This window comes from Dermacentor andersoni, chromosome 9 (assembly GCF_023375885.2).
Source record: "Dermacentor andersoni chromosome 9, qqDerAnde1_hic_scaffold, whole genome shotgun sequence".
Taxonomy (NCBI): Eukaryota; Metazoa; Arthropoda; class Arachnida; order Ixodida; family Ixodidae; genus Dermacentor; species Dermacentor andersoni.
In genome coordinates this window covers 115,941,841-115,959,217 of record NC_092822.1, presented here as the reverse complement: position 1 = coordinate 115,959,217, position 17,377 = coordinate 115,941,841, and the positions used below count along the sequence as shown (strand labels likewise).

Genomic DNA, 17,377 nt, shown 5'->3' with positions numbered 1-17,377 from the left:
GGCATGCGTATTATCAGCATGACATATTATTATACAGGAAAGTAGCGAGCGAAGTTTTCAAGAAAGGAAACGCAAGTAAGGCAGATGACGGTTATTGTGGTGGGACAAGATAAGGCCCAAAGGGTGCAAACTTTTTATGAGTGTACAAGGCACCGGCACGGAGGAAAAGAAGGGGAGTGCAGTGCGTGTGTGGTGGGGGGGGGGGGGGGGAGGGAGGTCGTTACAATGCAGCAACACCCTGCTAACTTTTGTTCCCCTGAGTGCACCCTAACAAACAATAGTACAGAGGAAGGTTTAGCTCGGGGCCAACTCCAATGCCGCCTGTTCAAAAAGTTTGGCAGCATGTTACACTCCTGTAGTACGTGAAGGTGAGAGCCTGCTGCACACGACGTAATACATTAAGTTATACGATCGGAGGGGTCAGACTTTTTGCAAGACATAACGAGGCGCAGTGTGAAGTAAACGTATGGTGCTGTAGGTCGACCTCCTGAAAAACACATGCAAGCACCTAATGCACTACCTAAAGGTTCTTTCGTTCTCTCTTTCTTTCCGCATCTCCCACTGCCAATGCTAAGAATACACCTACACCAATCACACAAAACCCAGAGTACAAGAAAATAGTAGAAGAAAACAAAATACTTCGAAACAGTTTAGCCGAGCTACGAGCCGAGTTTGAAGCTTTTAAGCGCACGGCAAACAACAGCACATCACAGCAACCCATACAAATTGCGGACCACACTTCCAAATCACCACCACAAACATCACTGCAACAAAGTACCGCCTCCAGCACTCATTCGTTAACGCTGGAACAGTTAGCACAAAACATGCAACTAATGTTCGCAGAGCTACACAAACTCAAACGAATGGTAGAGGATGTGCAAACAAAAGCCGCAGCCATCCCCCGAAAGAGGGTCAGTTAAAGTCCGGGAGCTCCTAACAGGACACCGAAAGCTATAGAGCACACTGATAGCGACAGTAATATCCATGGATAATATGGCAAACAACACAAAGACCGGACACATTGAAATCTGGCAATGGAATTGCTGCACGCTACGCACTAAATTGGCTAATTTCACGCACTACATAGAATCGGCGCCAATCCCTCCCGACGTTATCTGTATTCAGGAAATAGGGAAACAAAATCAAAAACTCAAAGGGTACGAGCTTTATGCTCACCCTGACTACCCTCAAGTAGCCACCTTTGCCAAGAAGGATGTCGCGATTAGCGTAAATTATTTTTTCCGGGAACCTATTCAGCACCAGATAATCACGATTTGGCCGCAGAAAAGGGGCAAACCTAAAACAATTATTGTCAACGTTTATAGTTCTCCCAGAGAAAAACAGGCGGATTTTGAAAACGTGGTGGCCACCGCGGTGCGACTCGCTCAAGGTAGGGACAAATTAACATTGTTAGGCGACTTTAACGCTCAACACTCAAACTGGGGCTACAGTAGAGTCAATCCCAAGGGCATATTGTTAGCAGACGTTGTAGAGCGCTACGGACTTTTCCAGCTAACTCAACCGGATCTCCACCCGCCGCGGTTGCTCAGTGGCTATGGTGTTGGGCTGCTGAGCACGAGGTCGCGGGATCGAATCCCGGCCACGGCGGCCGCATTTCGATGGGGGCGAAATGCGAAAACACCCGTGTACTTAGATTTAGGTGCACGTTAAAGAACCCCAGGTGGTCGAAATTTCCGGAGTCCTCCACTACGGCGTGCCTCATAATCAGAAAGTGGTTTTGGCACGTAAAACCCCATATATTATTATCAGCCGGATCTCCCAACGCGAATCGGGAACAGCGTGTCCCAGGACACTTCCCCCGACCTCACGTTCACCAACAACGAAAGTGAGACGCGATGGACGAACCTAGGTGAAAACCTAGGAAGTGATCACTATATCTTAAGCATATCGGTTAATGCAGCCAGGATTCGAAGAGCTATTGGCAAGGCAAGGCTATCCGACTGGACCAAATTTCGTGAAAAACAGAAAACAATCGGCAGCATAACAGACGTAGGAGAATGACCCGAGCAGATCCGAGTTATTCACTCTAGGGTCACCAAAACAATTGAAACGACAACAGAGGCTCCAGCCGTGGATCGTCACCTGTTGCATCTCTGGGAAGCCCGGAGAGGCCTCACAAAAAGGTGGAAAAGGCAGAAGCTTAATCGTAAACTCAGGATACGGATAGCTCAGCTAGCGCAGGAAGCTAACGAATACGCACAAAAGTTAAGCGACAGCAATTGGCGTCAGTTCAGCGACTCGCTTCGGGGCACGTTGACTACAAAGAAAACATGGCGCATTCTTCGAAGTATGATTGACCCGGGAGGAACAAAAACAGTCGCGAATCGCACACTTAAGCTGCTTGAAAACGAGTTTGAAGGTCGGGAAGCTGACATGATAGACAAAATTAAAGAGATATACGTAGGAACTGTACCGACCGGGCAATCCACCAAACCCGTTTGCGAAGGTCAGGACCAACCGGAACTGGACGCCCCCATGACCTTTGTTGAGGTTTACGCAGCGGCACACTCCTTCAAGAAAAACACGACCCCAGGGGTAGATCAGGTCACGAACGCAATCATTCGCAATCTAAGTGACGACACGCTAAAGAGCTTGACCAAATTCTTTAACGACATGGTCTGGACAGAGGACGGCGTCCTTCCAAAAGAATGGAAGGAAGCAAAAATTATTCTCATTCCAAAACCAGGTAAGCCTCGTAACATCAACAACCTTCGACCCATCTCCCTAACGTCGTGCGCGGGGAAACTCTTCGAAAAGGTTGTGCAGGTCCGGCTCTCGAACCACATAGAGCTAAACAACATGTTCCCCTCCAACATGTTCGGTTTCCGACCCCACGTGTCAGCGCAGGACGTTTTTCTACTACTAAAGCACGAGGTCCTGCGCCCCAACAGAGGGTCGGAAGATAAATTTGTACTGGCATTGGACATCAAAAAGGCCTTCGACAGCATCTCCCACCACGCTATTCTGGAGGGACTGGAAGCGCTGAACTGCGGAACGCGAATTTATAACTACGTGCGCTCGTTCCTCAGCCACCGCACGGCCACAATCGGATTAGGCTCCACGAGGTCCGACACCTTCAACTGTCCCGACAGAGGTACCCTTCAGGGAGCTATACTCTCTCCACTGCTATTCAATGTAGGGATGAGAAAGCTAGCCCTAGAGCTAGATAAACACCCGAATCTCGGTTGTGCGATATATGTCGATGATATCACGTTCTGGGCTCACCAGGGGTCCTACGGGGACAAGCAAGAAACCCTTCAAAAGGCCATAGACGCAGTCGTGGAATACGCGAGGGGGGCGGACATGGCATGCGCACCCGAAAAATCGGAATTCATTCGGGTGCGTGCGAGGTACGCAAGAAAGAAGGACTGGGTGCCGCTCACTCTGACTCTCGACGGGGTGCCAATTCGTGAAGTGGAGACACTCAGAATATTGGGGATGTGGATACAGCAGAATGCTGGAACATCTCACACCCTACAAAAACTAAAGGCGGTCACAGGAAACGTGGCCAGAATGATAAGGAGAGTGGCAAGAAGCAGAGACGGCCTAACTGAGGGAGAGACCATTAGCCTGGTTCACGCATTCGTAATTAGCCGGCTCACATACGCCCTTCCGTATCAGGCCTTGACAAACCAAGAGATTAAACAGGCAAATGCAATAATAAGAAAAGCCTTCAAAGCCGCCCTTGGTCTTCCCGAATGCGCTAGCACAGAGAGATTCGAGGGGCTGGGCCTGCACAATACTTTTGACGAGTACGCAGTCGCGACGTTATATGCCCAGAAAGAAAGACTTTGTTCTTCAACTCGGGGCAGGGAAGTATTGGCGAGGTTAGGCTTTCCCCTGAGACCCCAGTATTGCGGAGAGGAAACGGCACAGATAGACCGCAATGTTCGATCGCACATCGCGGTGGCCCCAATTCCCAAAAACATGCACCCCAAGTACCATCCCGGACGACGCAGAGCAAGGGCAAAGACCCTTCACAAACGTTTCGGCATGGGACCGGGGGTGTATTATACGGATGCCAGTCGAGCCAGCTCAGACACTTTCAGCATAGTCTCTACATGCAACAACAACATAACAACGGCATCCTTCAAAACCTCCTCGGCATGCGTGGCAGAGGCTGCAGCCATCGCCTTGGCCATTCAGGACGCCGAGCGCCAAACCAATTCGGCTGTCATATTATCCGACTCACAAGCGGCTTGCCGCCTGTTTTTACAACGAACGGCACCCAAATCAATAATCAAAATTTTAGGCACTCAACTAGAGGGGCACCACACTATCGTCTGGTGTCCGGCACACGAGCGACTGGCAGTAAACGCTAGGGCAGACCGTATTGCTCGAGGTTTGAACGTCAGAGCAACGGCATGGCCTAGCGACGTCCTTCCACCGAATTCTCGTGACATCCTCCTACAGCAAAGGCAGGAGCGAAGACGTTTTGGACATCCTCACTCCGATTTAAACAGCGAACAGGAGAGGGACTGGCGTCGTATTCAGACGAATACATACCCCAACCTGCACCACCTACACAGAATGCACCCCACGAGGTTCACTGACGAGTGCCCGTGGTGCACAGACACACCCACACTAAAACACATCACATGGGAGTGCCCCAGGAGGCCTCCGCACATAGACAGTCCCATATTACACCAACATCCACTAATGAGGAATAGGCAGTGGGAGGCATGGCTTGCGGACGAGGGTCGGGAGAGCCAGCTGGCTCTTCTGGACCAAGCCCAGCGAGCCGCTCGTGCCAGTGGGGCCCTGGAATAGGGGCTCCAACCATCGTGCCTTACTTTATTTACATTGAATAAAGTTTTACTCTCTCTCTCTTTCTTTCCTTCTTTCTTTCCTTCGTTATTTCTTTTGTTTCTTCATTCGTATTCAGCCATTGCATATTTGCTTGCTTACGCGGGTATGCGCCGTTCCTGCTTATGATATTTTTTGCAACACTCATTTTTGCATCGCATGGACTAGACACCAGTTTCTTCCGTATGAGTCATTGCAACATGCCTCCTAAAGGGCCCCTCACCATATCTGGCCATTTTGAGCTGACAAGCGCAGAGCGTACAATCCGCGCTAACTATTGTGTTTGCAAACTATTACATCCCTACGCGCCGCGAAAAGGTCTGCCATTTCAATCACTACCGCAGACCAATCCCGCCAGAAGCTGCAACGGGACGACGGTCGACCTGCTCCTGCCTAATAAAGTGGGAAGTTGGGCGAGTTGGTATACATTCATAGTGGGAACAGCGCGAACAAGACGACGACGGAGTGAAAGCCAGATGACGGTTATTGTGGTGGGACAAGATAAGCCCTTAAGGATGCAAACCTTTAACAGCGCTCGTCCTGTGTCTTTTCACTCCGTCGTCGTCTTGTTCGCGCTGTTCCCATTAAGAATGCTCCTACCTTCTCGACTGAATCCTTTGCATGGCTGTGGGTACCCTCCTACAAGCCCCGGCCTCTCTTCCAAACTAGCACCGAAATTAGATGTTCCTTATCACGTCATTGCCCAAACTTCGCCCGTCAACTACATCGTCGAGCCACTGACGCCCCCAAGTGACAACCGTCGCCGGGGACGTGAAACTGTTCATGTAGACAGGCTCGAGCCTTATTATGAGCCCGTCGTTTCGTCGTCGCCGTATAGGTCGCCAGGATGACTCCTTGTAGAGCCGGGGGGACGAATGTAAAGGAAGAAAAAGTCCCGTCGCCAAGTTGTGTGTCCCGGAGCCATAAGCAGATCGGCGCGCTAGAAAGCGCTGTCGTCATCGCGTGTCGCGCGGCCAGTTCGCCGATCTAGCCGAGCGATTGTTGCTGCCGCTGTGCTTCTGGCTGTCGCTTGATGAGCCTAATAAACCTCGTCACAGTGGCTACTATACGTTGGTCAAGCTGGTGCAGGCGAAAGCCGGTCCACCACGTAGCGCGGCCAGACTGGAGCATGTGAGCTCTAGCACGTACTGAAGTGATGTCGCGCACAAAGCAAACGCTGCTCACACGAACTAAAGTCTCACGTAGCTGCGGTCTGCTACGCAGCGTAGATACCGTGGCCGCCGTGGGGTGCTGCGACGAGTCCGCTAGCTGAGGGCACTGCGACTCGCCCAGGACAACCGCGTCTGGCTTAGGTTTGACGTAGGCGTAGGCGCCAAACTTGCAAGTAGTGGCGCCTACGTGAACATCTAAAATCAAATTCTAACTGCGCGCCACGATGGCGTTCAGTAGGCGGAGCGACGTGGGCATGCCACGCTCCGCCCTAGCCTTCGCAGTGCAAGGTATTGAAGGACTGGAAGCACCGCGGAGGAGGTGTTTGAGTGGCAATAACTCCGCTCCTGCTGAACGCATTGAAATGTTCTTTTGCGGCAAAGTATTTCTGAAATGGCGTCTCTTCAAATGCATTTGTCCATTTCGATAAAAAGTGGTTCAAGCCGCTTTAAGTGACTTTGTTGCAATGTTTTACAAAAGAGCTTTGCAAAGGTCCTTTTTACATTATAGTGGTGCAATTGAGTCATGTATAATGCACCAATTTGTTTGCTTTGCGTGTACTATTAGATGCGATTTACGGAATTGGGATATCATTTTTATTGGCGAGTAATGGTTGTAAATTTGAAAGCTTCGTTTCCAGAAAATTTGCGTATTTCAACAATTTCTGTAAAAAATGAACATAATTCATCATAATCAAGAGTACTGTATTTTAACTTCTTTTAAATTTAACAAGCCTCATCAAATTTCGTGCAGTGCATGGTTGCCGAGAATAACTAGTTCGCCTGTCCCCTGTATTTTGATAGGAGCCCCCGAGCTTAACCTTCCTATTAAAGTAAGTAGCCGTAACCCTTCTGTGGATTCTGTTTGATGTTATGGCTTTACACTGCTCTCGCAGGCAACTAAGACAATGAAAGGAACGCTGTACGGAGGCGAATCGTACGCGTGACAACGCTACTGAAAATAGTCCCTCACTCTCATACGCGTTCTTTTTTTAACGCCGGAGAACAAAGAAACTCAAACATTTATTCCCTACAGCCTTTATATTATAATAAGGCATAAAATTCACCGCCCAGGGTAAAATTTGAATTTGATTTCTTGCTCTTCTACAGGTCAGCGAATGCGAAGCCATCTCAAGAAGCAAGCTGCACTCATCCATTATTTACTATGCGAAAACGAAACACCGCTCTGCCGGACTCTCTTGCGCAGTAACACATTTGTAGAAGCTTCGCCTCTACAATTTTCCTTTCATTGTCACAAAACGTTGTCCCGTTGTATAGAAAACCGCTTTAATATTTTACTTGAATTACAAACACATTTAGTAGGACTCTTGTGTCTAATGTATTAGGAGGTATGACATATGCTAGTGCGCTTTGTCGTAAACGCCATCAAACCTTGATATATCTGCTTCTTAGTGATGGAATTTGTCTGTGTGTATTGGACATAGGTTCGGGATACGTACCAACGTGGTTTCATAATTCTACTTTTGTTTCTTCAAGCAAGGCGTATAAGCCCTTATCTTGCCCCCAAGCTACCAGACCTCAAAGCACAGTGACAAGATTTGGCAGAAGTGTACAGATATAAACCTATCCACGACAGAATGCCTGGATGAAACATAACCTTCGTAAAAAAATTTGTTATTCAAGTGTTAGAGCGTGTGATATGGCTGCTATCAGCTATGCTTCCCGACGTAGCTATACTTTTTATATTTTTGTGGAACGCGGACGGGGGTCATGGTAACTGCAATGTGTGACAAAATTTTTGCGTTTCTGGTCCAGTTAGAAGCGTTGGAAATAATTACTGATAGGAAATTACTGATAGGAAAAAATAGGACATTTCTTTCCCTATTTGCAGGCGCCATAACATGCTCCGATTGGGTTTCAGCGATGTCCTCGGTGAACTAAAATATACATTTTGTCAAAAAGTGACGAAATTAAGGGCACGTTATGGGTAATATGTACATACATTTGAATGACAGGTGACTAATTATGGCATTTGCACTAAATTAGGCATGCAAGCAATCCGGAATTTTATGAATGTGTTTTACGAACACAGAATTTACCCGCTGCCAGAAAACTGTGAACTCAACCGATATCAAATCTAGTGGAAATTCAGATGAGGGGAGGGGGCAGGGAGGAAGGTAGGACACCATGGTGAATGTTACGGCGAAGTAACATGCGTGCTAATGAATAATTACTAGCTTTTTAAAGTTTTCCAATAACAAGTGCTCAGTACTTGTGGGCAAGGTTTCAAACGGTACAGTCATGTATATACGAGCAACTTCTTAAAGTAACCGATATAGTCAAAAGAGACCTAAACATGTATTGCAACTGTTCGAACTTTACAGCTTCGCTGGAAATCAGGTTGTAATTTTCCCCAAGGTCACACACATTTGCTGCCTTTCTTCTTGTGAATATTGCAAGTAACTTATGTCGATTGTACTTCGTTGCCTATAACCTCGGCAACAATTTTACGTAAACTAGCGATACATTTAGGCTATAGACTTGAACATCAAGTACAATTATTTGTATAATTGTTAAAATTGTAACAAATGCGCATTCTTTATGTGCGTTGTACTGCTGCTACTGGGCGAGATCCGAGTCCTCTGTGAGGCACTCATTGCCTTTTCTCCATGCATGATCTCGAGATTTTACATGGTTGCAAGAAATAAATACAAGTTCAAATAATTTTTTGGGTCCCTATGGTTCACCACGTGTGATTGATAAGTAGGTCTATGTCTGTTCAAAATAAGTATAACTGACAGACGCATTTCCAGGCTCTTTCACTTATTGTAATAGTCATTTTAATATCATTATCATCAGCCTGGTTACGCCCACTGCAGGGCAAAGGCCTCTCCCATACTTCTCCAACAAACCCGGTCACGTACTAATTGTGGCCATGTCGTCCCTCCAAACTTCTTAATCTCATCCGCCCACCTAACCTTCTGCCGCCCCCTGCTACGCTTCCTGTCCCTTGGAATCCAGTCAGTAACCCTTAATGACCATCGGCTATCTTCCCTCCTCATTACATGTCCTGTCCATGCCCATTTCTTTTTATTCATTTCAACTAAGATATAATTAACTCGAGTTTGTTCCCTCACCCAATCTGCTCTTTTCTTATCTCTTAACGTTACACCCATCATTCTTCTTTCCATAGCTCGTTGCGTCGTCCTCAATTTAAGTAGAACCCTTTTCGTAAGCCTCCAGGTTTCTGCCCCGTACGTGAATACTGGTAACACACAGCTGTTATACACTTTTCTCTTGAGAGGTAATGGCAACCTGCTGTTCATGATCTGAGAATGCCTGCCAAACGCTCCCCAGCCCATTCTTATTCTTCTGATTATTTCAGTCTCATGATCCGGATCCGCGGTCACTACCTGCCCTAAGTATATGTATTCCCTTGCCACTTCCAGTGCCTCGCTACCTATCGTAAACTGCTGTTCTCTTCCGAGGCTGTTAAACATTACTTTAGTTTTCTGCAGATTAATTTTTAGGCCCACTCTGCTGTTTTGCCTCTCCAGGTGAGTGAGCATGCATTGCAATTGGTCCCCTGAGTTACTAAGCAAGGCAATATCATCAGCGAATCGCAAGCTACTAATGTATTCTCCATTAACTCTTATCCCCAATTCTTCCAAATCCAGGCGTCTGAATACCTCCTGTAAATATATATATATATATATATATATATATATATATATATATATAGAAAGAGAGAGAGGAGCTCGCTTGTGGATTTCCCTCCCTCCCACTCGAGAAATAGTTGGTACGCCCCTGGGCGGAGAGGAGAACAGAGAGAAAATCGCAAGAGCCGATAGTAACGAGGGCGTCATTGAGACCTACTAACCTAAGAGAGACCTACCACTGACCAAACAGTGTCTTAAAGGTGCGGTAACTTTCGAGGGCCTCCTTCAGAAGAGCTGGAGTGCACTCTAACAAGAGCTAACGCGCTGGTAGTCTCTCAAGAGAGGGAGGGTGTCAGCGGAAGTTCTCTTGTCAAGGCTAGCTGCCTGAAGTCCTGCTCCTTCCTACTCTTTTTCTTCATCCGTGATTTCAACTATTACGTCTGCATGTACGCTACGTGGACATGCTTACCTTGTTTCTGCTTGCTGTGGTGGCGCTGGGGTGCTTGGTGTTGAGGATCTGCGAAGTAAATTGCTCGTTAGCAGGCTCGACACTTTTTGGACGCGTGACGCTTTGCTCATGGTGTTTATCTTTGTCAGCACTTCCACGATCTAATCAGAGGTACAGTCTACTGTGAAGTCGCAGACGCTTACTGATATCTTTAAAGAAGAAAGTATATCGTCAATTCATTTTGTCCATGCAAAACTATGGATACGAAAGATGGAGGATAACTACTAACTAGAACGGAATCTATCGACCACACAACGATCGACGGACCAAAAAATAATAGGCGTAACCGTAAGTGATAAAAATGCAGCAGATCCAACGTGCCCAGTTGAAATCCATATGCACCGAAGCTCACTAGACAGTGCTCACGCGAGAATTCTCATCTCGCGCAAGGATGCTTCGAATGCATTGCACCTTCGAACGCAACCAGCGTTATAGGGGTCGAAAGAGGCAAGCTGACTTTCTGCGCCATCTGTTTGTGGTACACGACCTCCCCTTGGAGGCGCAGATGCGACCGCCCACGCGGTTGCCAGGCGGCCATCCCCTTCGGTGCCCTCTCTCCCTTCTCATCGCGGCCCTCTCGCCTGTCTACCAGCGGTCAACGACCAGCATGCGCAGCCCGGCTTCTTCCCTCTACCTTCCACAGCTGCGCAGGTAGTGCCGCCCTGCCGCAGCCGAGTGAGAGCTATTCGGCCAGAAAGCATGAGCAGCAGCAGGCGGCAGCCACAGCCAGGAAAGTTCGGGATGTTTCGCAAAGAATGTTTCGCGTTAATGAAAGAGACACGGTAGTAGTACCAATTCGAGAGCGAAGGCCCGTAAGTAATGTTATAGTTGAGAGACAAATGTAGTTGCATGGATCACGTAATGCGCATAGTAGATAACCGGTCATTCGTTAGGGTGAGAGAGATTAGGTAAGTAATGAGATTATTCTATTTGTTGGCATAGGATGGAATGTGCTGATGTATGACAGGACTAGTGACGTCACTAGGATAGGCGTTTCTCCTGCAGCGAACTTAAAGGGCCCCTGAAATTGTTCCTGTCAAATTTTGTAGACGCGAAGGGCACAGCTGAAGTTAATAATTCGCACCACAATTTGTGTAAAGCATCTCATATTAAGAGTTACAGACGATTACAAGTTACCCTTCTCCATAGCCATACATTTTCTCCTCAACTCATTCGCCGAGTGATCGGGGCTAAGATCCGCCTTCACAGGCTCTGCGTAATGATGGCCGGCCCGTCGTGTCGTCTACTTCCGGTTCTCTAGGAGCGAGCGCGCGAAGCCTCTCCAACCTCTCCGCCAGTTACTTGGCAGTCGATCCCAAGCGAGATCTATCGAAGCAGCGTGCGTTGCGAGCATTCTGTCGCAGCGCCGAACGTGTCTGGTATTCCGGTAACCACAGGCGAGCTGGGCATTTCGACGGAACGGTGGAGAAAAACTCAAACTGATGAAGGAACTTCAGCGTAGACGTACGTGAGCGGCACGATCGGTCTACACGGTCCAGCCACCTGGTGGCGCAGAGCTTAACCAGCCAAACAAAGAGCTAATATTGCTCTAACCAAGTGTAAAACATTTTAAACATTTACAAAAACAATGTGTTATCGATTGAGATCCTGCGGAATATTTACACGAGCAGCAAAGAAGAATACACTTCGTTAGTGCTACTGTGTTTGGTTGAGCACTGTACCACCAGGTGCACAGTGCAGACCATTCACGTTTGCGCTTCTGCTCATCTCGTGAAACGGCACGGTCAAATGGCCAGGTCCTGTCCCCTTGCGCTTGCGTTTACCCGAATACCGGACTCGCGAAACGCTATTGGGGTAGTAATCCTCCGTTGTAGAGTGACGTCCGCAAATGCGCAAATCCTAGCGCCGATCGGATAGCAGCAGTCCGATGCGCTGGAGCCACTCGTCTGCTGCCTTGCAGAGGGACACGATGTCGCAGCTTGACATATTGCCAGTCGCTACGTTTGCAGCCCACAAGGTAACAAAGGCGAATCATGGTGCTCGCTAAAAGACTGAGACCGACACTGACGGCGGAGCTCTCGTCAAAACGAAGCCCATTGTAACACAAGCAGACGACACTTGCTGTGTGCCGGAAGTGCTAAAGTATACTGAGAAATTGTTCTTGTGCATTCTCTTTCTGTTAATTTCTTTTCACATTCTCACATTCCAACTATTACGAGCAACATTTGTTCACCATAAAGTTGGAAAAATTTTCGGTGGTGCCCTGGGCAGCCAATCGGATTGATGATGATGATAGCAACTTTATTGTACCGCCGGATAAGGAGGCCCCTACTCCCCGTCCCCGGCACACAGGCCTTGGGACGGAGGCGATCGCGCGTCACGTTGAAGAGGCCAATCGGATTGCTCGTCCTACTGACGTCAACTGGGTGAATGACGTCAAATGGGTAGGGGCGGCTGAAAATTCAGCCGATAAGTGTGCTGCGATCGGCAGCGATGTACATTTTTAAAACCTTACAATAAGTTACATGGTTTACGCGGAGCACTTAGATGCGCCAATTAATGTTAAGAAGGACCTACTCTAACGACTCAGTACGTTTGTAGAAAATCGCCAAAATCTTTTCAGGGTCCCTTTAAAGGGACCCTGAAACGGAGGAGGAGGGTAACTTGTAATCGTCTGTAACTCTCTTAATATGAGACGCTTTACACAAATTGTAGTGCGAATGATTAACTTTAGCTGTACCCTACGCGTCTACAAAATTTGACCGCACCGTTTCAGGGTCCCTGCGCGTAACGCTTCCCTCACTGCTGCTCTGTGTTGTCCAGTTTGGTATGCACATAACGTGTCACGGACGACGGGTACTGCGTTGGTGATGTCCTTTTCTTGTCCATAAAAATTTGACGCTGCCCACAAACAACGTTACGTCGGTGGTCTTTCACGCTGAAAGTACAATTGTTTCAAATATTTTAATCGTGTATCTTCTCACTCTCTCGAGGATTCGAAGCATTCAATCACGTAGGCAAGTTGTATGAAGGTATTGCCTGTAAGTCAGAGCTCACTCTTTATTATGCGCACAGTACATGCCTGTTTTCAGTTAAACGCCTGCATGAAATCTAAAAACCAATACAAAAGCTCGTGAACATTTGAAGTGCTCTTACCTTCTAAAGTAATGTGACCATGACCTGGAAATTTAAAGAAAAGGAAAATCATTATTTTCACCGCATGCGTATGTTCCATGTTTCTGGAAATATTTGTAAAAATATGCGGACCCAACGCACTGTAGAAATTGGTGTAGGCGAAGCAGCGTTTTGCCCATATTGTCGCTAAACTAGTTACTCTACTAGCGTAAGGAATTCCCTCAATTTTGTGATTGCGCTAGCTACGACGGCGAACCGGAGTTGCAGGGAGAGTAATAGGTATGCGATAGAAGCCTGCGCATGCGTTCTAATGAGTGGAGCCTCGAAACCGTAGATCAAATATCGCCGTCGGACGCGTTATTTTGATTGAGCGACCGATGCTGTTAAAGTAGTGGCTATGGTTAAACCCCCGTTGAGTCTAGATCACAAAAACTGGACAGACCAATTACCCGCGCCAAACCCACGGGGATGTAGGAAAAGAAGCTTCAATTTAAAAAGATACCTAATACTTGACATTTCAGCAGTCACTCTGGAACTGCGCCCGCTGAACAAGCGTTAACCTCACTGTAAATACTTTCTGCAAGCCCCGCTTCCCTAACGTCAGATGGTAACACGATAACATGTTGTCGACATACAACCATGTCATAGAGCGTAACATTTCGAATTTGCATTGCTTAAGTTCCTTATCATCGCTTAAGTTTATTATCGGTCAAAGGGGCGTTCCACATCAGCAGCCATGGTGACGAGCGGCGCTAGTTAACACTTCCCAAGTTGGCTCCCCAAGTTAAATCTTGTACACGTGTGGACTCTGAAACAGCCGCAGCCGTAAGTCAATTGGTAGAGCAACGCGCGCGTAATGCGGAGCTTGCGGGTTCGGCTACCACCTGCAAGAAGTTGTTTGTTCGTCAACTTTCACTTCCCCTTTCGTTATTGTTTCTACACTTCAATTAAAAACAGATAATTTCTTTTATGCTTTCCTTTTCTTCCTTAAAGAATGCAATGACATGACTTTTTGAACAGTTGCTTTTTTTTTCTTTAAATGAAGGTCCGAGAGCTCTAAACCCTAGTAAAATAGCAACAAGCCTCAGAGCACCATAGACAATCAGATACCATGAGAAGTGAGCAACGGAGATGCGCTTGATGTGTAGCTGTTACGTGTGATAACGCTACCTGCCTGATTTTGGCTATGCTGCGGTGGGGATAAATGTGTGGAAAATCTGTTCCCCCATGACCATACGCAAAAGTTAATGCACTCTTGAATGAAAGCATAGTAATGGAGGATGACTGTTCTGACATTTAAAAAAAAATGGAAGCCTAATAACCATCCAAATCCGTTGAGCTGTCTATTCAGTTAAAAAATATGCGTATCACATTTTAATCGTTTGTCTAGTATTATGCGAATAAACAGATGGCGTCTGTAGAATAAAATGTGCTCGAGTCATAAGTTAGCGATGATGGAGCCACTGAAATAGGCTCTTGGTTACACTGAAAAATAACGAAGCTAACTTTAATGTAATTAACACGCTGCCGTGCAGCTTCCGCATTAGCTTGTCATCCCGGCTTTCACTTTGACAACGTCTACTCCCGTCTACAGTTGATTATTGTATATAGTTAGGTATATGACTACATCGCACATTTAGAACTGTTAGAAGATACGAACGTGTGCTTGTTGGTACGGCTTCATGAAGAAAATAGTGCGCTATACGAAGCAAGAAAGACAGGACAAACTAACCAAACAGTCGATGTCTTAGGTATCGAAAATGATTTTTACATCAAAGGCGCCTTACTGCAAAAAATATACAGACATATATGACGTCATACTGACGTAACGTCGCGAAATAATAGAAATAAGAAATTGCTCTTCATTTTCTCCCGCAATAATGAACACTTTACCGCAAAATTTGTTTAAGGTAGCGTTTTGGAAGTATTTACCCAATTAAACTAATCTATAATGTTGAACTTTAAGTGGCCCTTTGAGTTACAGAAAGCGGCAGTGCTCCAGCATCAACGGTGCATAATATATTTTCTGCCAGCATTTTAGCGCTGTCGCCTTAGTGAAATACGCCTCTAATTGTACCAGAGTGGTTTGAAGAGCCAGCTTACCGATTGCGATCAAGGCAGCCAAGAAGATGACGATTGTGAGCTTCATTCCGGAGCGCTTAGGAGCTGACACCTGTGTGAATGCATGACGAAACCATCGACAAGGTTCTCACGTTCGTTGTCTTTGACAATTAAGCCAGTAATCGTGAAGGAAATCTTTCGCAACAGCGAGGTATACTCTTTAAAGAAAGCAAGATGACAAGTAAATTACCACAGTTGAACTTTGAAAAAACAAACTAGGAAAGCATACTGGAGACACTTGCCAGACCGTTCTTGAAAATCGGCGATGTGCTTTGAGAGCTCCCGCGGCGATGAATGACAAAGAGCTTTCGCTGCCTCAATTTATACAGACTGGCAAATAATACGGGGTCGTCGACCATTCGCGCAGGTTACCGCTTGTAGCTATGCAATCGCGTAGAACTGGACAGACAACATTATAATTCCACTTCCGTGTTCTGCGCTCTGTGGTTTCCCAGACATTTCTGCCGGGAATGAAAATTAAAACACCGACGTCAACCAGCTGTCGTTGGTGGTTCCGTGCTACGCCTCATAGCTCCATTAATGTGTCGTGGAGGTGGTTTGTTTAGAAGGCATTGAACCCTGGTGCACGCAGCAAGTCAACAGCCTGCGCACAGTTGCATGACGCTCTCCGCACTGTACGCATACTCATTAAACCCTCGCGGCAGTGGCAAAGCTTAAGCCTCTAGCTGTCTGCGATTTGTCGTACGGGAGTGTTCTAAGGCTGCTGCAGGCGCTGTGTTCAGCCAATGAGCGTTCGCGGACACCCTCACAAGAAGTTCGCGTCAATTACTAATCAAACGTTATACAGTTACAGCGTGTCACAAAGCTGACCAAGATCTCAGTAACCGTCGGTAGCTACTGCGCCGGCAGTAGTATTAATTGTAACCGAAGAGCAAAGCTTAAAGGCTCCCTTCAGTAGATGGGGGAGGGGGGCGGGGGCATCGCAGGCCGGCGACCAGTATAACACACACACACACACACACACACACACACACACACACACACACACACACACACACACACACATATATATATATATATATATATATATATATATATATATATATATATATATATATATCTCAGTGAATCGTTCAATCTTAGGATCCGGATGTGAGACACAGGTCATAGAATAGAAGCACGTACGAGATATACCAAGACTTTGCTGATGTTTCGACCGGGGACGTTTCACAGGCCACAAGCAGCTGTGGTTGGGACGTTCACTTTTTCATTACTTTATTAGCATCAAAAAGCAGTGTAGTGAAGCCAACTTTCTCTAGAATTAAACTTCACATTCGCGAGCATTTCTGTGCCTACCCAACGAGTGCACACGTTCACTGAAATCATCCATACTACACACAAAATAGTTTAAATAAAGAACAAGCTCAAAACAAGCATTTCAACCATCATTAAAGCATACATACCCCCCTCAGGAAATGCAGTGGTGGTCGTAGGTTCGACTTCCACCAAAGGTCGAGCTATACAGTGCCTTAGTTGAATCCATCTTAATTAAAAGTGGCTAATTAAGTTCCCCGTATTTAACACCAATGGTGGTGGGTTCGAGTGCCGTAATGAACTTATTTTAATTAAACCTACCTTATGATGACAAGCGAACGATTGATGGAGGTTGATAAGTGTTTATACTGGTCGGATCAAGTTCCATTACATTGATAATGACACCGGGCTGCATGGAGAAAAGCAAGTAGCACAATGCATACGCATACTTAGGCAACTACCAGATGAGTTTCTGCGTAAACTTTTTAATGTGTGTTCTGTAAATAACTACATTATTCCTATTGTGTTTCAGCCATTTACTTTATGTGTCGATTCCATGAATCACTTCGAAAAAAAATTGACATTTTGCAAACGCTTTCTTTTTCTCAAAGATAGCTCGGGAGGTAAAAAGGGTTAAAGATTTGTGAAACCTGAACAAGTAAGTCTAGCTGCAACACAGGACAGTAGTTTCCAGGCTTCATTGACAAGCTCAGGCACTATACCAATATATTTTATGGTCTCGCACCTACTTAGATACATAA

At 46.5% G+C, this 17,377-nt stretch overlaps 1 long non-coding RNA gene across 2 annotated transcripts in view; it reads right to left on the bottom strand.

The window, feature by feature from the left end:
- Window positions 1-15,662, bottom strand: part of LOC129384459 (uncharacterized) — an 80,584-nt gene extending 64,922 nt beyond the window's left edge. For both annotated transcript variants that reach the window (XR_011890207.1, XR_008612172.2), the window contains exons 1-4: window positions 15,584-15,662; window positions 15,324-15,393; window positions 13,242-13,265; window positions 10,086-10,133 (exon numbers count right to left, since the gene is read on the bottom strand). This is a non-coding gene — a long non-coding RNA (uncharacterized lncRNA). The remainder of the gene's footprint in view (window positions 1-10,085; window positions 10,134-13,241; window positions 13,266-15,323; window positions 15,394-15,583) is intronic.
- Between the last annotated feature and the right edge of the window lie 1,715 nt (window positions 15,663-17,377).